The following is a 25,874-nucleotide window of genomic DNA, read 5'->3' on the forward strand; positions in this document are numbered from 1 at the left end:
TAGGCCTGAAAAGGCCTCATCTCCACTTTAGGGGAGATTTGTGGTATCCGTGCTGCGATATATTTCAATTAAAGATCAATTAAAAAAATAATGAGGATGCTATTGAGAACGGCAGGCGGCTCGTCGGGACGGACCGAACAGCTCAGCTGTTTCTCTGCATCCTGGAGTTTGTTTCTCCAGTTTTTGAAGAACACACACACACACACACACTAAAAGCAGACATTCGCTTCTGGAGGGAGTGGCCGACGTGTTGGCTTAATTAAATTTCTTTCCTCCCCCCATCACCCTCCTCCCCTCCCCTCACCAATCCTCTCCTCCGTTTTCAGCTGGCAGAGCAGCAGAGTGGCTCGGAGACACGGAACACTAGTTGTGCTGGCAATTATGTTAATGGGATGCTATTAGGCCATGATTCCGTATGAGCGATCGGGGAGAAGAAGAGCCCCGGCGGCGGGGAATGATAACGGAGCGTGCGCCTCGTTGATATGGCTCCAGCAGGACGATTTGCATAATGAACCCTCCCCGCTAACGAGGGGCGTGGCCTAGTGGCGCGGCGCCGAGCCACTTAGGAAAGCTCCGGAGTCGCAGCGTGAGGCGAGCCGACACCGAGAACGCGACGTGACAGAAAAGATTCATGGACTTCACTGGTGGCTGTGAAAGCCATTTTGGCACAAATGGAAGCGTAGCATGCACATCTTCCAGCTTCCTGTGTGCGCTCTGCTCAGCGTCTCCTCCTTCAGGGAGACGCGACAAGACTCCGTTCCCCTCCTAATGCACTCGGATCCTGAAAAATGAATGAGGAAATCTCCATCCTGCTCACATTTAGCCACCTAGCTTGGACTCAGTAACATCCAGTGTCTTTTTTTTCTTGTTGTTTTTCCTGTGAAGTGCTGGCTCATATATAGTATTGTTATTTCTGGCAGCTCTTTTCTAAAATGTCTTCCATAAATAGGAACAAATCAAATATTCATTATGCTGCCATTGTCAGTTTATTCAGGTTTTTTCTTCTGTACTTTCAACCTTTCTCTTGAGAGTCATTTTGCATTTTATGTGCAGCACACACTCACATGTAGATTTTTGTGTGATTCACTGAGAGCGAGGCGGGGGAACCACCTGGGGGCACCGGAGCCCGGTGGGTTCCCTTGGCAGCAGAAATAAAACAAGCAGAGCAGAGATTGCTCCTTCGTGCTCGCGTGTTTGATCGCTCGTTTTTCCCTAATTTATTAAACCTAGGTTACACACTGACACCGCTGACCTAAATCCTAACAAGTTGTTGTTAATCTGAGGTGTTTTCCACCTCGATGTCTGTCACGATAAAAAAAGAGAAAAAGTTAGTTAATCGCCTGACAGATAAACCTGAGCTCGATAAGTTCCAGTTTCATGCTTTTTTAGTTTCATCACGATTTCTGTCTCTTTCTACCAAAGACATTGGATGACAAAATGCTTCACTCTGGTTCATCGACCGACACCACTCCTTCTCGTTTCCTTAGTAACGGGCTCTATTGGAGGTGAACACAGCACACAGGACCCAATAGCAATAACAGTGACAAAAGTTGAAAATTTTTTAACTTTTTTGTATTGCGTTGCTAGTCCATGTGTTGCTAGCCTGCATATGGCTAGTCTGCATATGGCTAGCCTGCCTGAGGCTAGTCTGCATATGGCTAGTCTGCATATGGCTAGCGTGCCTGAGGCTAGTCTGCATATGGCTAGTCTGCATATGGCTAGCCTGCGTGTGCAAAAGCTTGAAATTGCACATGTACAAATTTCACCGGTCCTTTGCCTGGACGACTGTAAAAGATTACAGCACAAGTTCTGTAGAAAATAAATGGAGTGTTGAGTCAATATGTCGCATTTGTTGTAAAACAGTAGCAAATAAACAAAACAATACAACAAACATCATAATCATGCGATCTTTTCTACTCCTAATTGTGCTGACTGGACAAATGAAAGTTGTGTTGTTTTTACACGTTTGTCAAATATTGTGAAGCTGTTGGTGTATTTAAATGTGCTGTACTGAGGCAGAGTGGCTAGATAAATGTGTAATTCAGTACGTTGAGGTCAGTGTTTAAAAAAGAAGTCAATTTGGCAGTTTTTCTGTATTGGACCACTATGAGCTGATACTAAACCTGAGATATCGGTATTGGTATCAGAAGCAAAAAAAGTTTATCCCTAATCTTTATGCTTTTGGTTAACGATGGTCTCAAAAGGACGATATTATTGTTTATCGCAATAATTTCTGGAACAATTTGGAACATTTGTTATTGCGTCCACGGACACGGTTGTGTGTGTTTCACCTCTTGATCCGATCAGAGCGATCTGGAAGCCCAGGGGAAAGCATTAAACACCCACAGCGCCCCCCTCAGGCAGCTCTCTGTTCCGCTCATCCTCCGCCTTAATGAGAGCTCCTCCTAATGATGTCAGCGGCTGCAGCGTGGGGACACATCCACAGTTAGATCCCCACCTCCGCTCGCTCTCAGACGTGACCGCTATGCTGATGAATCCAGCGGATCAATAATTTAGACCCCGGCTCCTGATGATGTGTGTGTGTGTGGGTGGGTGTGTGTGTGTGTGTGGGGAGGGTGAGGGAGGGTGATCCATGTGAGTGGGCTCAGCCTGAGCTGCAGTCAGAGTTAAGTAGAAGCCCCTCTAAATGTGTTTGCTGTAAGCAGCTGACACATTTATGTTTACTGGAATCCTTATTGCTCTCTGCTGCGTCTAAGTGCTTGTTTACCTTGCTTTCTATACCCTGCGTGTGATTATTGCAGTCTGCAGAATCCCTCCCAGAGTCCTCCGTCTGCCAAACAATTTGCATTTGAAATACATGTGGATATAATTGATTTAGAGGCATGAATATTGATAGCATCTTATCAGGCCGGTGCCCGTGCCCGGCAGCCCGGCGAGGAGGAATAATGGTCCTCTGAGCATTTTTCTGGTCATCTTGCTCCGGCGGATGCACACATAATCTTTAAATGTAGAGAGCGCCTCGGCTCCGGAGCCTCTCCATCTCCCTCTGGGGAGGCATCCATGCATCTTTTAAGGACTCCTCACATCAAGGAGGCCCGAGCAGAGTACCCTGCAGTCTCTGCCTCAATTATTAAAGCCGGGTTCTGACGCTCCGCTGCTTAAACTCGGAGGAGGAGAAGAAAGACGGGCTTCACTTCAAGTCCCTTTCAAGATGGCGGCGGTTTTTCAATCGCAGTTTATTAGAAGGTTCTCTGTTCCTAATGGAGACTTTGGAGGAGGTTCTGAAACATTCATGCGGATCTCGTATCGCAGACATTTCTGCTTCAAACAGAATGATTCACCGCAGGGTTTTTTTTTTTTTTTGCAGAGCCGCTCTCGCTGTCACCGCGGGAAAGGAAACGGGTCTGTATCCAATTAGAAGCCAGGACCCCGTTTGTTCACAGCGCTCGGCTGAGATTGATGCAGTGCGGGGCCCGCAATCGCGACTCTAACGAAGTCCAAATGGCCCCCGGATTGAAACGTTACTTATTGACTCAGCCTGACGAACAATAACATCAACAACAGACGCCTCGGCGTCCACTGTGCTGGAGATGAGATGAATCGACTCGAACACAAGGCAGGGTCTCATGGAGGCTCTTCTTCACATGTAATATAGGAAGATTTAGATGCTTCCTAGGCCCCGATTGGCTCATTACTTTTTTTGTGTGTGTAAGTACTCCAACACCCCGTACAGCCGGGCTGATTTCAACGGCACTTTTTATAAACTCCATCTATTGTCTCCGTGAATTCCAACTGCCTTTAACTCTGATTAAATATTGATATCTCTGTAAAGCCTTGTGCTGTACCGACTACTTTATTCAGAGTCACAGTCTCTGTCAGCAGAGAAAAAGAAGAAGAAGAGGGAAGAGTTGTGACATTGAGCTGATTTCAAGCTGAGGTGTGAGAGAATCTGAAAAATGCATCTGTGAGAAAGCTTGCATGTCCGACATCTGTTGCTCTCAGATAACGTGGTCCTTCAGGAGCATCAGTGTCAGTGGTTGGGGAATCAACAGTCAATGGTTGATGCTGAATACCTTATGATGACTGTGGTGCTTGAAAGCAAGTCATGTGTAGTCGTGTCACCATAACAAATTTTGGTAAATGATAAATTGTCGCGTGATAAGCAATAACAAAAACTGCCAGGTTTTCTCCATCAGCAGAGCCTATTGTGAATGCTGGAAGAGAAATGGTTTTTCTGTGACAGTGAGTTGTTTTGCCGCCATTAGCACATTTAGCAGTGAGTAAATGAAGATGAGTGACAGCAATAAGCCCCTCCTCCTGACTCTGATTGGTTCTTTTTGGTCAGAGCATTTCTTCAGATATCAACAGTAGCTCATGGAGGAGATCCATCTTTTCACAGATTATCTGTCTCATAACAAACTGTCACAACAGGGCGACAGTTTTATACATGAAAAACATTCTTTATGAAAGTTGCCTTCTGCACCTTCAAAGTCTTAAAAAGTCAAAAATGTATTTATCTAAAATTAAGGCCTTAAAATAGCTCAAATTCCTTAAATATAATGTAAGTTGGTTTTAAATAAGTTGGACTTTTTGTCGTGCAAAAGTTTGAGTCCAGTTTGACTGGTAACGTTCTGCTAATAAATAAGATAGAGTAAGGTAGCCTGTGCAGGAAGCTAGCTTTTTGCATTTCTCATGGGTTCAGTCTTTGCCGCTGGCTCACTTCTGCTGCCAACCCATATGATGCTACATTCAGTCAGTGTGAAAAAGCTTGTCACTGTGGAGGTTAAGGGGGGTTTTTGTGCAAATCACAAAGCTGCTCCCAAGAGCCATAAACAAACCGCAGAAATGTCAAGAGTGTTGCTCCTCTGGCGTGCCTAAAGCTGCCCTGAAAACGGTCGACCACGGCTGCTGCTAGCACTGATCTAGCTGCAGCATTTCCTGCGACACAAACTCTGAAGTCGGAGGTTTAGTGGATTTTAAACATGTTGGTCAAGCACCACTCTTACCCAGTGAAGAATCTTATTTGTTGCAATAGAGGGAAGTACAGCTGAGAAAAAGCAAAGGAACCAAACGAGGACAGAACCACAGGTGCAGCTACGATGATATAAAGAAAGAAACTGTAATTAATTCAACAGGAGTAAGAATATCTATAGTTAATCTAAAAAAATCTGTACTTTTTTGTCATAATGCTGCTCTTAAATTGCTGGTCTTAAGAAGTCTTAACTTTGGGTTGGTGAAAACTGCCGGAACCCCGACACAGTAAACCGACTGTATTTGCTAAGGAGAGGATATTTATTTCATTATTTATTTGTTTTGTTTTCCTGACAATTGACTTCACTGAACCAACAGAGAAATTGCGAGGGGAATCTGCAGACGCCATCATCCTGGATTGCCTCCACAAACGAGCCGGAGCTCGCCACCACCTGCGTCTTTCATCCCACACTGCAATAGTTGCCACATACTGAGATAGCGCCACTCAATCGCTCTCTCTGTTTTTCTTCCTTCGTCTTGTGTCTCAGCAATTGATCTCCTGCTAGTGGAGTTTGTGGGGTTTTTTCCTTCCTGTTTTTGCCCCTCTCTCTCTCTCTCTCTCTCTCTCTCCCTCTTTCTCTGTGATTTCCTGATATCTCGGGGTCAAATCAGCATCTGTGTGAAAGAGAAACACTTTAGACTGCGAGATGACCAAAGTGTATGTGTGGGGGTGGGGGTGTGTATACCACAGAAATGCTGTGCTCTTGGGAGACGGAAGCCATCCACATATAAGAAATGGATGAGGTAATGTGCTGGGAGGGTAATGGCTTTATGCAACATACTGGAACACAGAAGCTCATTAGAAGAGTTGAGGCTAACCCCTCTTTGTCATAACACACTGGAAGAAGCCTGGTGTTCAGTGCTGGAGGAGGAGGTGGGAGGGCTGGGGGGACATTTTGGGAGGTGGGATAAAATGCTGGGAACCAGCATGCAGAGCTATAATGTATGAACTGGCCTGAATCCAAGCTACAAACAAGCAAAGACGAACGATCAATAAGAAAGCTCTCAGTATTAATAGGACATAAGTGAAGTGTATGTCATGTTAAACGTATAGAAATGTCTGAGTCGGTGGAGACTCATTTGCATTTCTAAAAAATAATGTGCACCGAAATATGTTTAATACCGAAAGATTGTTTTTTTTTTGTTGTTGTTTGGTTTTGTTGTTTTGAACAAGGTGCTCAAATTACCATTCAGCAGGAATTAAATAAATTATTCCAGGAAAAACTCATCTTATAATTTGGATTTATCTAGTTAAAGATAATCTGGTTTAATCCGGTTTCATTTGAACAAAATCCATATCCAGTACAGTCAGATTTAGGCTGGAATCCATTTCTGCTTTGTTGAATTCCATCCATTTATAACACAGTGCAGTCTGCAGATCATATCGGATCTTTACTCGAACACAGTGAAGCTTCTTAAGCAACCACAGGACACAGGGACAGCAGCGCTCTCCAGAATTACCCCACCTCTGGTGTAGATGTGTGAATTAAATGACCGGGCTTTTGCTACAGGAGCATAAACTCTAAATGAGAAATTTAGAAAAGTTTGATCTTTTAATCAAAGGTTGACTATGTGCAAATACGAATGATCATCGAATGCTGCAGAGAAGTATGTAGTTCACTTCCAGTCTGTCCAAAAGCATGCTGGCATATTAGTTCAATCAATATAGCTAATCTTAAACTAATGGAGTCTTTGAAAGTACTTATTTGCATTAAAATGAGGAGAACATGGGCTGTTTTCTGGGGGTGAACTAACAAATTGGCCCACATTTTCTTCATTGTGGGAGATGGATGCTCGGCCGATACTCACATGTGAAACCGATTTTATCCACAAAGGTCAGAAAATCAGTTAGTGTCTCCTTCTGCTCTGCTAGGAGACACACAGACCCGTCCAGGTCACCTCTGCACCAAACGATAGTCCCTGGACTTAGCAACTTTGTCACTAAATTTAGCAACATTTCAGACAAAATACATCTGAATCCACAAAAGTCAGAATCTTTTTAAAGATTGGCGTCTGTACTGTTTTCACAGCTTCACACAGCAGTTCAGCAGCAACTGCTGCTGAATGATAAATTGTACCAGAAGTTATTGCGATAAACGATAATATTGTTGCTCTCAAAGATTATTAAACTTTAAATTCTAATGAACCTTTAACACTGGAACTGGAAGACATGTTAAATATCCAAAAGAAATAAACCAGACAGAAACAACAAATGAAATGATTTATGTCTCTGTAAACTAAATTATCTTTCATAAAAATGCCTGGTTGAGACCCCAAGCACCAGACTGAAGACTTATCATCCAGTTTATGGTAGAAGTTTTCTGACCAGTGACAGATCTTTAAAAATCCTGACCAGCTGATTCTGCCGTTATCAATTTATTTATTTATTTTTCCGCCTAAAATTAAGTAAGTCTTGGCCGATTTATCGGTGAATCTTGTGTGACAAGTTCGGCAGAAAGCAGTCAGAAACTGTAGCAACCTGGCGCTGACAGCAGCCCTGAGACTGAACAGGCCTGCTGCTCCACTTACACACACCAGCTCCTTGTTTACACTCTGGAAGCCTCTGTTTTCCAGTGAACCACAGGACTCAACCCAATACACACGCTTTCATAAAGAATATGAACATTTTAACCTTCTGTTGATTGGTCTGCTGTTTCCCTACGCATCTAAACAACACTTTAAAGTCCTGCTTGCCCTAATCAAGACAACAATAATGTGAGAAACCTTCAATGTGTAACCTGCTCTGTGCGATTGAGACGTCGTAGAGCCCCGGTGTGTGTTGGTGGGTTTTGTTTGGCAGGCCGGCAGCGCATGTATCACCAGGTTTCTGGCCGGCACACAGGCAGAGTTTCCGGTCTATTTCCAGCGCAGCGTGTTCATTCTAGGTGACTGGGGTAGAGGGGGTGGAGGGCAGGGTGTGTGTGTCATTAAAGGCCTGTCCTCTGCCTCTATCCGAGTGTGAAAGGCTCTGCCTCAGAGATGCTGCTCTGCTTTTGCCTGTTCAACCAGCTTGCCGCGGCTCAGAGTCCTGGCCGGAAGTTTACACGCCTTTTAATGCGATATTTTATTTGTTCGTTTATTTTTTATAGCCTATTCTGTCTAAATCACACACACATACACACACACACAATAATAATAATAGTTAGTCAATCAACATTGCAGCTTCAAATCAAAGAAATTCAAAGCATTGTCAGATAACAATAAGTGCAGTATAAAACAAAAAGGTGCAGGCTGACGATAATCAGCTTATATGTGGCTACTCTTATGTGTCCGTTATAAATAAACCAGTTCTACTCTTCGTAGCTTTAGTATTGGAAACATTAACAGAAAACAGAATCAACTATTAAACCCAAGCAAGAAAAAAATCATCAAAAATCACAGAGTAAAAAGTAACTAATTTGCCATCATGAAGTTTTCCATCAGATTTCAAATTTTCAAGTCCAATTATCTCACTCTGTGTTCTAATTCTGTTTTAAACTGTTATATTATTGCTTAGTTTAAGATCTTCTGGAAAACTGTTTCACAGCTTAACCCTAGCAACAGCTGTTGCCAAACGGAGAGTTTGTGGTGATGTAACAACCACAAACTTTAATGTGAAAAGACCAACACAGAATGGTACATAGTCATGATTTTTTTTCTTGTTCCTTTTTAAAAAAATATGAAGTCTGAAAGTACAGTGAAACCTATTTAGTCTAATTAGTCTAAAATCCATCACCATAATATTGCCCTCAGAGGTCACCAGATTACTAAATAGAGTTGAGGTGTGTGTGATCTCTGTATATATCCAGCTGTTCATTTAAAAAAAAGAGTTGTAAACACGTGGTAACATATTATAAGACCAATATTCTGTTGAACTACACCTTCAGCGATTGAAATGTTGTTTTTTTTAACACCATAATTTATTTGATAGTTTTTGTATTAGCACATTTGGTTAATTGGGAAAAAGTCAGAAAAATAAAAACAGAAAAAGTGGACTTTGGAGAAAAAATAAAACCTGATTTGGAAAATTATTGGGGCCTACCTAACGTGACGTAAAAAAATGCCACATCAATTTCAAGGCGTCAGAAGATGCAAAGCCAAATATCTTTGAAGTTATTTTTTTGACAAATGCAATTTTTTTCATCACAACTGTAGGTTAATACGATAACTCCATTGTGCTGTAAAATGGCACTACATGCCCGGAAAATTCATAATACCTCCACCTTTAAAGCATTGCTAGTTTTCCACACATTATTTGAAACTTTTACAAGAAAACCTCTGAAATTAAACATGTATCACTTAGTAGAGCCTGTTGTCTTCCTAAAAGGGTATCCACTGTTCTCTCATTATCTGTCAGTAAGGAGCAACGAGCCTATTGGGACAAATCACAACAACAATAAAACCAGCCAGTCACCCCCTTGTTGGCTGTTTAAAAACCATTTTATAGTTGAGTTAAAGAGATTAAACTTTACCGGATAAAAAGATACGAGAGCTGTATGGGTTTTTTTTTTTTTTTTCCTGGCTCGACTTTATACAACCTATATTATAGGAATTTTATGACATTTAAAACTTTATTGGACAGGACTTAGAGATCTGGGGGCAGTATATAAAATGAGGAATTTATTAGACCTTGTGCCCTTTTGCAGCTCGGGTTTGAAATATTGTCCACTGAGAAGGCAGAGCCCGGCCTGTGAGGGTTTTAATGTCGCTCTCACTCAGTAATGATGTGCTGTAAAGAGCAGGTAGCAGATGCGGGAAATAAAAGGAACATGATATATCAATATTTAGCATAACAGATGTGATGTGGCATTTTATAATGCCAATAATCCTCTAGTGACCCTCCAGCGGAGTGATTAGACCAGGGGAGCAAAACTCCGGCTCAAAGCTGATCGAATGGAGACAATTTTCAGCTTCATCTTCTAACGACCCACTCAGCTCAAATGTATATTTCCTCCACTGTGTTTGATATTTAGTAGATGTGCATCAGATAGAGCTATAAAAACCCCACGCTATGCCTGAGACTACCCCCCTCCAGGCAGGTGTGCAACCCCAGCCACGAGAGCAGAATTTAAAGGGGAGCTGAGAGGATGGGCTCTGCGGGGAAACCAAAGCAGCGAGTCAATAAGGCCTGAATCTTTTATGAAGGAAGAGGTATTCAGATCACAGCTCTGCTGACAGCAGGAGCAGGCGGCTGCTTATAGGAGGAGACAGAGTAGTCGAGGGTCTAAAATCTCCCCCAGATTTACCTCGGTCCTCATTAACGCTGGAGTTGCTGCTCATTACAGCTCACACCTTGGCGTATGGATGCTTTCTGATGCCGTTACACCAGCAGCGCTGGGGAGAATACAGCATGTCAAAATGTGTTGCAGTTTTACTACAGTATGTAACATGGTTCCCTGCGTGGGGATGCACCGATTCACTTTTTTCACTGCCGATACCAATACTGATATCTGAGGTCCAGTATCTGGTTCTGTATTGGCACCGAGCCGATACAGAAAAACAGCTGAATGGACTTAGAATTTTTCTTTCTTTTTTATTTTTTAAACACACATTTGTACTGAATTACAAATGTATTGGATAATCTGCACCACTAAAGCACAAGTAAATACATCTGTCTTCACAAGCTTGATTAAACATGTAAAAACAACACAACTTTAATTTATTAAGTCAGTGTAGTTAGGGGTTTAACAGCCAATAATAACATAAATAATAAATAAAATGAAACTGACTAAAACAATATATAAAACAATTGATCAAATATGTAAAAGAAAAAACAACATATTTGAAGGTTTGTTGTTTGAAAGAACAAACCTTCTTTCAAATGGTTCAGAAAGTGCAATTAGGAATTCTAAATATAATTTAAAACATATAATAAACCACAGTAAGAGCACCAAGCGTAGAATTAGACTGCATAGATCGACCCTCATGAATTGGTTGCAGTAGCTGCATTTTCAATATTGATACCAATACAAATGCTAATATCGAATCGATGCATCTCTAGTAGTTCATGCTTGACCTATTTTCATTTTGATTTATTTTGAGTTTTGTGTCTTTTGCTCTCAAGAAACCCACAGACGTCTATGATCTCATTCATATCCATAAGTAAGGCATATGTCTGAGCTGTATGCAGTACATCCACCCATCTCACACCTTGTGGTTGATTGCATCAGCCGTACCAGGAGAGATATTCCAAATCACTGTGTTCACATACCTTCCTGATGGTGCTGGAGAGGTTGGAGATAAATGCACTATTCTCAGGTTTTTCCATTGCAAATGACTCACATAGAGACGATCTTGGTTCTGCAACTGGATGCACACCACTCTTTCTCTTTGTAGTCATAGCAGAGGTGACAGGTACAGCTTTGTGGGTGTCAGTACTTCAGACGTTTATCACTACTACCACGACACATTAAGGATAGAAAAGCCAGTCTTCTAGCTAGTACTGTAGATCTGCTACTATAACTCTCCTCAAGAGGAGTCTGAACTAGTGCTCATTTTCTATCTAACACTGCATGAATTCTTTTATGATGTTTAGTTTTCTTTGGTTAGGGTTTAAAAGATTAATTTAATTTAAAAACTTTATCCCGATTCTACAGGTATGGATTTACTGTGCCTTGCATAAGAATGGTACCAGAATCGCTTGAATACTAAGGTTCCAGCTCAGGAGTTCTGTATGTAAAACTAAAATCTCTGTAATTAATTAATCGACATTAATGCATTAAAGTCCCAGTTCTAAAAATGACACACGGTTTTCATAATTGTATGCAAAGACGTTTGTCTCTTTGATTTGGATTCCAGCCTTTGGCTGTCTGTTGGCTCACATCTCTACATGTGCAGACTGAAATTCTTGATCACTCTTCATTGCTGAATTACATCCAAATATATTCTTGGCATACAGAGTGTGAAAGTGTTGCACTTGGACTATAACATCCTACCAAATATTAGAGGTGCACCCACATGCAAATTTGTGCCAATATCAATAACAGTTATTAATATTTCTGTCAGGTCGTTATCCTTTCAACACCTTTAAAAAAAACAAAACAACCACACTGACTTCACCACTGCTTCTCTACTTCAGTTAAACTCCCCACAATTCTTTGCTGCATCACTATCTCTATCACATGACCAAGTAAAAACCACATGACTGACCTTCTGCTCTGCCCCTCCAGAAACAGATGGAAATAAATATCGGTTGTTAATATCAGCACAGTGTTATTTAGCAGACTGACGCCATATGTTAAGAACTGATTATTAGCCAATACTGAAGTTAGTGGCAATTTATGAATCCCTGCCAAATAGTGCATCGAAGGAGCTCTTTGCAATAATAAACACAGTGATTCACTATATTGTGCAGCTCTGCTCACAGGTCAACTCTACTCTACTGATCAGGTGACTTTTGAAGGCGATTTGTTGTATTGTATTCTGTTTTGAGGTATTTGAGTAAATATCTTCCATTGATCTCCCAAATTTAAGGAAATCAGTTGTGATTTGTATCAGTGCAGCCTGAATTAAAAAGCATGCTAAACTTTTTTTTTTTATCTTTCACTACTTTGTGTGGAGCAAATCCTAAAATTCTGATGAAAAACATTGAAATTGATTGTGACAAGACAAAATGAAGAAAGGTTCAAGAGGATGTGGGTTATTATTATTATTTTTCCTTTTTCTTTCAAAAGAATAAACTTGTCATTGTTGTGGCAGCCACTTGTAAAAACAAGCCAGTTGACTTGTTTTGCTGATATGTACAAATCAAACATTTGTTTTTAATTTACGGTGCAGCAGTAGGCTGAAGGACTCTGTTCACACTCCATCATCTCTGGCTGGGTAAGCTTCCTTCTCTCAGATTTCACTGAGCATGTCTGAACTCGTGTTTCTGCTAACAGACAGAGCATCTGAGTGGCTCTTGTTTACTAAGGCTGCGTCCAGAGAGGTTTCAGACTCTTATTGATTTGAGAGCCAGAGTGCGTCTGAGAACTGATGGGTTTTTTTCTCTCTCTTTTTTTTTGCGAAGCGTTAGCTGAAGAATAGCCGGTGTTGTGTGGAGGACTGAAAATGGCCCATCAGTGCTTAATCAAATTAATGCACACTCGCCACTGCCAAAATCTAATTTGGCATGGCGGAGAAATGCACAAAGACAACAAATGACATGGGATGAAAAGGGGAAATATTCATTCGAGAGGGGAACAAATATACAGAGGGCTGTAATAGATTTGTGGGAGCGTAGCGTTGACGTTGCTCTGCTCATTCATGATATGGCCTCAGGACTCAGGAGGGAGCAGGTGCAGCATCACAGAAAGGTCGAGGTTGGTCTTTGTGAATGTTGGCCAGCTCCACCGGGGGCCCAAGAGACGTCCACAACAACAGACCTTCTTTATGTCCTTTTTTCTCCCTTCTCCGTTGGCTCACACCGCAATTAAAACCAAGTGTCCATCAGAGGCTATCTCTGCTCTGTGTGGCCCATATGTTTGGGTGCTGATAGAGCGCGGATTACTCTGTTTGGGACGCAGATAACAGGCTGTTTATAACCTTGGCAGAGTCTGGGGCCTAATCTGGCAGAAGCATATTTCCCCCTTGCTCCCTGATAAAGGCCTGTTAGCAGGTTTATCACACGGGCAGATAGAAGTCGAGGCAGAGCGAGCCGAGCGCCGCGCCAAGCCCAGTCCAATCTGGCACCACACACGCGCGGTTCTGCTGCTTTATTTTTAGATCGATTCACCCCCCCTCCCTCCTTTTCTCAATGTTGCAGTACAAGGCCCAACAAACAAATTAAAAGGGCAACGTCACTATTCATTATTATAGCATTTGGAGTTGAAGACACTCTGTACGTGTCATCATGTCAGCTGGATGTTAATAATATTAAAACTCAACACAATTAGTCTGGATTAAAAACTAGAACGTAATGTTTCTATAAGCCATTTATAATGTGTGGTTTTATAGACATTTGGGTTTATTTTAAGCAAATAAATGGAATAAACGGAAGTCTTTGCAGCTTTTCTTCCTGCTTTCACCTCTCCCACGTGTGAGTTGGCTCTGCTATTTTCTGTATCCCCATCATGATGGCTCTCTGTGTAGGCACAATTAGAGCCGCACTCCTTTCACAGCCAGAGAAAATTGCCGTCCGCCGTAAATTGCTTCTTCGGCAGCTTAAAGAAGATCTCTTGTTACCCCCTCATTCAGTCTTTCTCGCCGCTCGCCTCTCCCCTTCTTTCAGGAAAATTGCTTTCTCGCAATCAACAGATTGCTTGCTGCACTTAAGGGTAAATACAGGTGGACTGGAGTATTAGCATAACATTATTCAGACAAGCGTCAACCTCTAGGTTGTTGCTGCTGCATTTAAGCTGTATGTGAGGTGAAATGGAGTGCTGCATGACTCGTAGTGCTGAGATTTTCTTGGGAATTGGAATTGGTTCAGAGAGGGTGGTTGGGAGGTTATCTGAGTTAATGTTTCCAGGATCTTGTTTTAGCGCGACCAGGGAGACTTGTAACTGTGGCACAGTACATAGTTCATAGTGACCTCAGCGTCCGGTCACAGAGTAGAGATTGTTGGTCAATGCCAGAGTTCTCCAGTCCTCAAGAGGCACAACCTAGCAACTTTAAAATGCTTCCCTATTCCAGTGTACCCTGGTTTATAGTTTTATAGACCACAAATAGTGCGAGTTCGTGTGATGCATTTAAATAACAGGGAAAACAAATTAGATTTTAATGTATTTGACCTAGTAATCAGTGATTAGAAAAGTGTCAGAGTCTGATCTTTGTACAATTGATTGATCAACCGCTACTGCAGACCGTTCAGGATGTGGGCCGTTCATCCATTGTCTATTCTGGGCACTGGTGCCTATCTCCAGCGGTCATTGGGCAAGGCGGCTGGGTACATCCTGACAGGTTGCAAGTCCATCACAAAACACACAAGCACAAGCCCACACACTCACACCTAAGGGTAATTTAGAAAGACCAGACCACGATGGGAGGAAGCTGGAGGAGTCTGTTTAATTCACTTTAATCCAGCTGTAGTTTGTTGCCAGTTCATTTGGTGAGGTATGAATGCATTGCGGACCAAAAAGCAAACTCTGGTCAACCTAACAACCTAGGTCTCGGTTCGGTAGAAGTGAACTCTGGTGGAGTTTGAATGCATATGTGAATGTCAAGCAGAACAGAGACTGCTCAAAAAGCAGAAAGTGAAATATAGATCAGGGAATTCTGGGTAAATACAACCAAAACAAATGCTAAAGTCTAGCAATAGTGAGAGAAAGGACTCATGATTTTTTACTAAAGTCAAATGAGAAATCCTACAACCACTTACATCTGATGCTACTCCATATTTGCTTACATTTCATGAAGAAGAAAGTTGCACTCAGTTTCTTCTTCAGAGGTTTTTATGTTGTTTCCTTCAGTGATTCTCGAACCAGCGCAGATTCCCGAACAGATCTGTATTTCCTGTAGTTGGTTCGGCTGGTCTGTATTCATGCCAGAATTGAGCCACAACAGAGTTCATTTGGAAGCAGATTGAGAACACATCAGACAGTGGGCCTCGGCCCGGTTGTTTGGTTTGCTACAGGGTTTGTTTGAGTGTATTCACACCTGAGGACCAATGGAGGAAACAAACTCTGGTTCGTTTAAAGAGGACCAAATGTCACAGGAGTGAATCCACCCTAACATTCCCAACTAAAGCTAGAATTGCCCCTCCTCTGTAGGGTCGACCTGGTTATCTCCGTCTCTACAGAGACACCGACTCTATCCTCCTCCATTACTCCACTTGATTGGCAGGACGGGTTCCCTCTTGACCTACATTTACATCTGCTCCCTGACCCGAAAAGAACCCACATAATCAGCAGCTCACTCATCAGCGCTGAACTTGTGTGGTGTTTATCTTGGCTGGGGGGTGGAGGTGGTGGTGGTGTTGAGCTGCGCTCTGGTAGTAGCATCCCTTGGGCTTTGTGTCTGGAGCTGCAGGGAAGCACAAAGTCTCTGCCTGCAATGCCACTCAGGCCATTCTAGGTCATCTGATTACTCTCCACGGTAATTACTAATCTTGTGCTAATGTGCAGCATCACTGAGGCGGAGTGGGGAATGAAGCTTATTCATCATGGCCTTGTCATCAGTTCTTCTTAAATATGGAGATAAAGCCAGATCCCTCTTGATATTGAACCACACAATGTTTAGTTGTAATGCCACCAGGAGCAGTCAACTCTGTTCTCAAACACAGAGAGATCCCCAGGGATCCCACTGTAGATCCACGAGTTTGTTCTTAGTGAAGTGTCTGAAAGTGTAGATGCTCATGTAGGTGCAGCAGCTATCAAAGCAACAGCAATACCCATTACACACCTAACATTTGATGATACATGAACATACTGCGTACGCAAGTATGTAAGAGAACAAATCCCCTGCAACTCATCATCCAATTGAGTTTTAACCAATGTCATCTTATTTAGAGCTGCAATGATCTGATATTAATATTTGTATCGGTTCCCAGTATTGAAAAAAATTCTGGATCGGGTATCTGTGACAATGCACCTGATCTATAAGGGCAGATCTTTTCAGTCTAATTCTATGCTTTGTGCCCATACATGCTTTATTATTTATTTTACATTATATTTATATTTCCTAATTGCACTTTCTGAACCATTTGAAAGAAGGTTTGTTGCAGTTTAGTGTTTACATGTTTGACCATGGTAGTCTACTTGTAGTTTTTATCAGTTTCTGTTTCTTTATTGTTTTTTGTTTTTTTTGCACTGGTTGTTCTACTCCTAATTGCACTGATTGAATAGATTAATGTTTGGTTGTTTTATCATGTTTGACCAAGATTCTGAAGCCATTTATTATTTATTTATTTATAGCCAAGTATTTGAGTGTACTGTACTGAAGCAGAATTATCAAATACATTTGTAATTCAGTACATTTATGTCTGTGATTTGGTTTTTTGTTTAAAAAAAGAAAAGTTTGAAGTCAATTCAGCTATTTTTTTTGTATCGGTATTGATATCAATATCAGAAGTGAGAAAACTGGATCGGTGCATCCCTAATCTTATTGAACATACAGACATCCCAGATACACAGAAACAAAGAGGAGATTGAATTCCACTCCACAGAAACCTAAACCTGCAGGAACATCTCTAAAACTTGTTTCCTGGTTTCATTTCCTGTCTCTTTGCTGAGGGATTTCTTTTATCAGCAGGTGTGATATTGTATGAATAATCTCATTTTCCCACAGCTTTTTTTTTTTTTTTTAACTTTTTTCCCCCTGCTTTCATAATGACAATTCCACCACATTTCTGAGGTTGATGAACACCCTCACTCCTTTAAACATCACAGACAAAAAAAAACATCCGTTTCGGAGCGGAGGGAAATGAGACATTCACCTGGAAATTGCCCTGGAATTTTGTTCATTTCGCTTACGCTTTAGTCCGTCTCATTTCGGATATTATTGCTCCCATCTGTGCTGAACAATCAGAAAGGGAACCCTTTTGAGTGGCTGCATTAGATGGCCTTTCATTTTCCCGGGGCCTGCGGTCGTAATGACATAATGTCGAGCACAAGCCTCTGCAGGCTCCCGGCTTTATCGCTGAAGGATTCATGCTCAAGCAGGCTCCGCTGCTCCCGATGTGTAAAATACCAAATCCTATTATTTCTGTGGCTAAATAACGCCAGTCCCAAAGGCGTCTGGGATGGGAAAGGGGTGGGGGGGGGTGGGGCGGATGTTTTAATGAGAGCGCCAATTCCTGACACTCGGCTGCATCTTCTCCTGTGCATTTCCTTAAACTGCCAAGTGAGAGCCCCATTAATAATTCAGCTCATTAAAGTGTGTAATTAATCTAGAGCTGTGTAACAGGAAGAGACTGGGGCACTTGGTGAAGGAGGGAGGTGGGGGGGTAAAAAGAGAAACATTGGGCTAAGAGACAGCACACCCGCTGTGATGGAAGCAGTTTCACAGCACACTACCAGTCTTCTTGCATCATTTATCTGCAGTGAAAAAGCCACATATAGACCCCACCAATGCTGCTCCATCATAACCCCCAACCCCCGTGAGATCTTCTGCCAGTTCAGCGGGGGTGCAACGCAGGGTCTCACTACAGCCAGGGAAGTAGTGGAGAGATGCGATACTGAGAGGAATAGTGTTAATTAGTGATGAAATCTGAAAGTTTGTCCCCATGAAAGAAGGAACATGGAGGGCAGGCAGACATTCATTCATGTTTCACTTCTCGTATTGGGAGTTTGACATGTTTTTTTTCATATCCTCACAATCACTGGAAACTTCTAAACTTGGGAGTGTGTAGTAGGCAGTTAGTACCAAATGAAACACAGATTAAGGGATGATTCATATCCACTAACTTTGAAAGAGAGAATAGTTCAGTTCAAGTCAGGTGAGCTCATTTTGGATACGTTCACATAGCAGGTCTTGATGCTTAATTCCCATTTTTTTTCCCACAGCAATGGCTTTTTATAGAGCATCAACAGCAACTTCTGTACAGAAGTCTGTTTGGATGTGAAGTCAGAAGCGGGAGTGGTGGGATTCTGATGTGATGCGCTTTACTGACACAGACTTCTTTTATAATTTTCATACTTACAAGTTTCAGCCGTTGTTCACATCAGATATGTATCTGATTTAGTTCCACATAAAAATCTGATTTTTTTTGGTTGAAAAGACCCTTCAGACTGCTGTGAAAAAGTCAGATATACATTATGTTTAGTCAAAACAAAGAGGATTTTGGTTGCATTTTCCTGCTGTGTCAGTGTATCTTTATTCAGCTCAGGACTTGCAGCGCTCTAAAAATAAGTACGTTTACATACAGAAAAATGTTGTCAATTCATTTATTTTGGAAGATTCAAAGTCAGTTACATGCAAAGCTGGGTAGTAACTAATTACATTTACTCTGTTATATTTACTTTAACGTTTTGGGGAAAAATTGATTCTAGGAGTAACTTTACTACACTGTATTTTTTTCTTTTACATGAGTATTGTTACTGTGAAGCATCTCTACTCTTACTTGAGTAAAATTTCTGAATATTCTAGCCACTGGGAGTAACTTTAGTAAATCAAGAACAAATATATTGTAACCAAGAATGAACCTGATACAGACACAGCTGCAGTTTATGTTGAAGTGAGACCTCTTGTTTGAACACCAGCTTTGTTGATCTGATCGTAGTTTCTATCTGCTGAGATGTGAAGGTAAGAAACATACAGAGTACTATACATTGTCACAGGAAGTGCTTTACCCTGATCTAACATACATATACATTACTTACAGTGTATGTTTATTAAGCTTTATATTAAAGAGAATGTATTTGGAAAAGTGTTTCTTCTGCCTTAATTTGCATTCTATTTATACAAAATGAACAAAATAATGTGTAGTTTACTTTTTTAAATTATTTGGTGCATTTTAAGTGTATTGATTTATTTATTTGGGGAATCTGTTTCTGCTTTTATTTTTTATTATGTCAATTTTTGGTCCTCCATCGTTTCCATCTTGCAGTGCCTGAGCTAAACACAGTTAGCGGGTCTCCTGCTGGCTGGTATGAAGCTACAGCTTCCTGGTTGGCTCGTGTCGAAGGTGAAACCCCGACCAGGCAGCTGAGGCGCTGCCAGTGGTTTTGCTCTCAGGTGTTCCAGGTAGTCTCCATAAGCAGCTCCACTCACCGTGAGCCCGCCTGCTGCTATTCAGGAGCCCTCAGCTGCTCCAGATGTGGCTTAATTTACTGCGACTTGGCTAATCATAGTGATTAAGGATTAATTACTGCTAATCACTTTTACATAAACTGGTTGGCAGCAGCAGAGCGGTGATCAGAGGGAAAAAAATGCCACACACACCAGTCATTCAGTCAGTTAGTCGCAGTAGGACGAAAGCTAAAAGCTGTCAGGCTTTCCAGTTTCTCTGGGCCCGTTCCCCAGCAGTTTCTCTCCCTGGAGCTCACCAGTCAGAGGCGTTTAATCTCTAATAGCTGCCCACAACCAGGCCGAATGCTGAGTGGATCGTGTGGAGCTCGGTCCAGACTCTCCGGTTCTAGATCCAGTCGTGTTCAGCGGTTTTCCTCGCTAACCCAAGAGACATCAACAACATTCAGCGCAGCGGTGGCAGCTGGTTAGGCTGATCAGATACTGCTGGGTTGCTCGACTCCGCTGCTACACGAGATAAGGATACGAAGGAGCACAACCACCGTGACTTCCATTAACACAGACTGACAAGGGAATCACGGGGACCATCAGGGGGTCCGGGAGGAGGCTGACAACACAGCCTCCTGCCCCTCCCGCTAGAACCCAGGGTGGCAGCATGGTCACCTTCCCTCCTTGGCCTGGTTTCACACTGTGACATGCTCGTCTGCCCTCCTGAAGGAATGGCTTTAATAAGATAGAGCAGAACAAGGCGACTGTTAATGACATGGCAGGCCCAGTCAACACAGCGCCTGAGGCTGTGGACGGCCTCAGTCTGGTGCATGCTGCTGGACGCTCATGTGGGACACACAGGACACTTGCTTGGGTGTTCTTCAACTGCTACCCATCCCTAATGTGTGCCCAAACGGTGAACGCTGGATTGTCCCAAATGGAAATAATGCTGTGTTATGATTTTTCAAAGTCTCAATGATGACGTGAGTCTGGTACTTGGAATAAAAAGATATGAAAATTTTCTGAGTGCCTGCCCTGTCAGAAGCCCAGGGAAAAGTCTGCTAAAGTCTGGTCTGACTACTGTGCATAGTATTTTAAAGGGCCCAGTTCTGATGACATCCATTGGTGGTATCAGGGAATTAGGTACGTGTGTGAGATGAGACGGTCCCCTCTTCCTCTGATGAAGTGCTGGTGACAAAGCAGAGTGGTCACACACAGGATGAGGGAGTAACATAGCTCCTTAATGTGAAGGCTGTCAGAACCACCTCTCCTTGGTTTTCACCTTCTGAAGAGCACAAAGCCTTATCGCTTTAATTGACTCCTTAACTTTTTGCTAATTTCCCCTTTAGTGCAGTAGCTGCCATCTACCATTTGATATGTCATTTTCCATTAGCTTTTGGATGACTGACAGTAAGTGGCTGTATAGATCAGGATGTTACATAAAAAAAGCAGATTTATTTTTAACAATGTTGAAGAAGCTCAGTTTGCACTTAAAACCCCTTCTGTTGATCTCTGCTATTTTTCATTAGTATTAGAACACGGCACATGGCTGCCTTTGTTTTAGAAGTTGTGCCTATCTAATTATAAAGGAGTGAATGTATGATATAATGTTCCGGCTGCTGACAGGAGCTGAAAAAGTCGAATCTTTACAAAGATAAACAGAGGGGACTTAAGGAAAGCAGGATTTAATAGTTTGATGCCTGTCATCTTCCTCCTGGTGTATGTTGGTTCTCTTTCCATCCCGCTACACTTGCGACTGTATAATGAATTATGCCGATGTTGAATTAGCATGTAGCTGTCGCTTCAACTCGGGTGCTCGCCTCGTGACAGGACCACCGTAGCACAGGCCCGCGTGGAGAGAGAGGGCTTCCTCTGTGATTTATTAACCGCTGAAGCCACAATGAAGTGTGCCCACTAAAGCACCGGTGCAAACAAATAGGGCCGCGGCTGTCACTACGCTGTCACTGTAAATTCAAGCCGACAGGCCGACCACTGCCCGACCAGAAAGGGTTAATTATGCAAAAGCACTTGGCTCTCGCCAAACAAGCGTGTGGTTTTAATGATGAACCACTTAAGGCAAAAATAGAATAGAATAGAATAGAATAGAATAGAATAGAATTCAACTTTATTGTCATTGCACTGTCAGAAGTACAAGCAAAAACTACTCCAATTTTAATTCTAAAATATGATAGACCATACTTTGATTTTTATTATTAATAAGTTGAATTTAAGGACTTAGTTGTGGTCAGTTTCTGAGCTCTGACTTGCCAATACCCCTTTTAGCCAATTCCAGTTTCTCTTTAAGAATTATACACACCAACATTGAAATATTATTTATATATATATATATATATATATATATATATATATATATATATATATATATATATAGTACAGACCAAAAGTTTGGACACACCTTTCTAATTCAATGGGTTTTCTTTATTTTCAAGACTATTTATAAGGCAAGAAATCCCACTTATTAACCTGACAGGGCACACCTATGAAGTGAAAACCATTTCAGGTGACGACCTCTTGAAGCTCATCAAGAAAATGCAGAGTGTGTGCAAAGCAGTAATCACAGCAAAATGTTGCTACTTTGAAGAAACTAGAATATAAGGGGTATTTTCAGTTGTTTTACACTTTTTTGTTTAGTGCATATTTCCACATGTGTTATTCATAGTTTTGATGCCTTCAGTGTGAATCTACAATGTCAATAGTCATGAAAATAAAGGAAACTCATTGAATTAAAAGGTGTGTCCAAACCTTTGGTCTGTACTGTATATATATATATATATATATATATATATAAGAAAGCTCAATCACTGGAATTCAAATAAAAACAAAATTAATTACATATTTCAGTTTTATAATATCTATCAGTTAATTATTTTTGTTCAAAATAAATAACTATGTCCACATTAATATTGTACAGAAATAAATCCAATTTCTGTTGAGTTGTTCAGTCATTTAGTGATGCTAGCAAAGGTGATGTCACACTGTACGTGAGAGAGGGCAGCTGTTGTTACACAGTTCTGCAGTTAAATGGAGGTATTATGTAAAATTGACTTTTTTGAGTTATACATTATGTATTCCCTCATCAAAAACATACCTGCTGTGTTGCTTTGATTGGAATCCTTGGATCTCCTGCAGCCAGTCTTAAAGAGACAAACACCAATTTCAAGGTGTGAAATTATGATGTCAAATTTCTTCCAAGTTATTCATGATATGTAAACATTTTTACAACAACTAAAGGTAACATACCAAGTTACTTGATTATTCTATAAAATGGCACTGTATGCTTGGAAAATACAAAATACTGTCCCTTTAAATGGCATTTCTGTTTAATTACATAGCAAAGACAATATTAGAGAGTTTACATTTTAACTCTGAAGCTTCTTATATCTCCTTGTGGATTTAAAACAAGATTGCCAACATTTCCTAATATTTCATGTTCAAAAGGACAAAGCAGAGTGACTTTGCTGTAATATCTTAAGCTTTCTGTTATCTGCTGACATCTAACAAGCTGCAGCCTGAATGAAGGTCAACATGCCTCTGTGTAAAATGTATTCTTATAATTTCCTTCATTTCCAAACACCTCCCTGATGCCATGCTTCATTTTCTTTAAGAATGCACAACATATTGCCATTAACTTCAGGATCGGCCGATGTTATTTCACACATTGCATGGGTTTAGTGTTTATTTCCATCTTGTTGCTGTTGATGTTTCAGGAGGGGAGGGGTCGGCCATGTGGTATTTGTTTGGTCATGTGACGGTGATAGTGATGCAGTTCAGAACTGTTGGCTGTTTAACAGAGAGCAGAGAAGGAATGTCGGCAGTGAAGTTGTTTGCTTTATGTTGTCAAAAGTTTGGAATATCAGAAAATATTGGCAAATATTGGTAATCGGCCAAAACAGCAATGTTATTGTCAGATATCAGTTTTCACATTGGTGGATTCCTAATTTTATAGTTCTGAATTTCACTGATACAAAAGGCAACGTAAAGGCTGCTATTAAAGGTAAAAGCCTAAAATATTCCACTATTGACAACATATCACAGGCTCAGTTATCCTGCATGAGAGGAAGATGAAAGCCATGCTGCTGAAATGTTTTTTCCCATATAAAAGGCTGACTGCCGAAAATCTACACTAATGCTATTAGAAGCTAATGGTGTCTAATCAGGTTTAAAAATGGTAACGTGCCAGATGCTATTTAAATTATTTTTTTTAATGTTGATTTGATGGAAATAAACAACTTTTGGCAAACATTTTATTGCCAAATAATGTTAATGTCTTTTTGACGATGGTGTTAATATCCTGATTAGGCACCTTTAATCTGTAGCATGCCTGAGCAGAAGCCCCCCACACGCAACGCTCTCTCGCTGACTTTGGGGAGTGGAGGTGGTGTAGTCCACAAGTTCTGGAAATGTCCAGTCAAGGACTTGCTGACCAGTCTAAATTTGATGTCTCCTAACTGCCTTCAAGTGTCCGATTGTTCCTGTTCTGCTACTCATAAAGTATTACATTCCAGTATGCGGGTGCAGAACTGATGGGTCTGCTCCTTTCTGAGTCCGAGGTCTTAATGTATTATAGTCCATCTCTCAAACTGTGACAGAGTAGCCCTAACGTCATTAATTAAACATCAGGTTTTCTCCCAATCAGCCCATCATTGTGACAGGCTTCCATGCCAACGCTCCTTGTCAACATGCCTTGCAAATCTAGAAGGGGATTACATATGGTAATGGTTTTTGACAAGCTGCCATTTGCCTCTGTTAATCTGATAGGGGAAGCTATCTGGACTGTGGAGCATGGTGGGCCGTAACTGTGCCAGTCTGATATTGTTATGCCATAAAAAAATAAAGAAAACATTTCTGAAGATGTGAGCTGTGTCCTGGAAGGAATCTTAATCCTCCTGTCAAGCTTTTGATACAAACCCCAAATATTGTCACTGACTAAGAAATGTATTTTTAGACCTGGATCTTGCTTCCATTTGCTGTCAATTTGAATGTTTTTTCATATTTATCAACTGCTGATGTGTGTGGTGGCATGATGTGACAATCTGTAATGGATTTGTGTCCTTCCTGAAGAACACCCAATTCTCTAACCCCTCTTTTCTTTTGCCATGGAATTTTCTCCAAGAGTTGATTTTTTTTTTTGTCAAAAATTTAAAAAAATCAAGGGGCCCAGATTCCTGCTTAGTGAAGGAGCTTTGAATGGGGGCCGTTTCTAGCTGGTCCACAAAAATGCCACAATCTATTGCATTTACACTTTGAGGTGAATGAAACTGATAACAAAATCTAACATACGAAGAAAACAGCAAATCAACACGTCAAAAAAAATTACAGATTTTAAGTTGCTATAAAAACTCTGCTCTATAATATGATTAAACTGATATGGAGTCAGTCATTCCTTCATATCACAGCACAATGTTGATTCAGTACTAAAATTGAGTTCATGATGAACAGATTCAAGATTCTAGATTGTCTCTAAATAACAATTACCAAGCTGTCAATTTGGATAATTAAATTGACTAGCTAGCAGGACAAAATAAACCTGCTAACAACAGAAAAGATGCTCCATCTTCTCTTATCAAGCCCATGTCACCAACAAATGCATCAGGTTGATCATTTGATTGTTTTTTTTCCTCTGTTTTCTTTTTCTCACATTTTTAGTGGGCCACTAAACCTGTTTTGGATGCCATCTGTCTGCTCTATTTTTCTCACTAATGGAAATTATTGGTGTCAATTATTCCCATCATACTGTTGGAACATTCATGTACCTAAAATTAAGGGCTAAAAATGTCTTAAATTCCTAAAAGTAAGTTGACCTTTAACATGTTAATCACAGATCCTAAATTTTGCCTTGACAGAACTATTTAATCTGGGATTTTCCATGCATCTTTTGTTTTTCGCATGACTTTTCTGTCAGGCAGAAGTTTGAGTCACACACAAACATCTTTGTCGCATTCTGTAACTCAAGACGATAACTCACTTCTAACATACCCTTGTTAGCTAGCTATCTAGCTAGAGTTTTTCACGCAATTTTACCGCCAGTTGGCTAGATGAAGTTTGTACATTTCTTTGAGATATAGATCTTAAATTCTATTCATGATCTTAAAAATGTCTTAAGTTTGAGTTGGTAAAATCTGCAAAAACGGTCCTGCTTCAACTGATGTGTATTTGCTCGGATTAATATTTTAATACCCACACCCATCTTCATATGAAGCCACAAGCCAATCTTCTGGAATGACTAATATATAGGGAGCAAAGAATCTTACATGTGAGCTCACTGAAAACAAGCAATGAAGGTGGTGGGA

The 25,874-nt window shown here is 41.1% G+C and overlaps 1 protein-coding gene and 1 long non-coding RNA gene across 5 annotated transcripts in view; one reads left to right on the plus strand and one right to left on the minus strand.

Moving 5' to 3' along the window:
• LOC116726384 (pre-B-cell leukemia transcription factor 1-like) overlaps nucleotides 1-25,874 on the plus strand; it is an 80,043-nt gene that overhangs the window by 23,982 nt on the left and 30,187 nt on the right. The gene's annotated exons all lie outside the window — the stretch shown is intronic.
• LOC116726388 (uncharacterized) lies at nucleotides 18,668-22,976 on the minus strand. Its single transcript, XR_004340597.1, has 2 exons — nucleotides 22,673-22,976; nucleotides 18,668-20,751 (listed from the first exon to the last, which is right to left on the minus strand). It is a non-coding gene; the product is annotated as an uncharacterized LOC116726388 (long non-coding RNA).

This window comes from Xiphophorus hellerii, chromosome 9, assembly GCF_003331165.1.
Source record: "Xiphophorus hellerii strain 12219 chromosome 9, Xiphophorus_hellerii-4.1, whole genome shotgun sequence".
Classification (NCBI taxonomy): domain Eukaryota; kingdom Metazoa; phylum Chordata; class Actinopteri; order Cyprinodontiformes; family Poeciliidae; genus Xiphophorus; species Xiphophorus hellerii.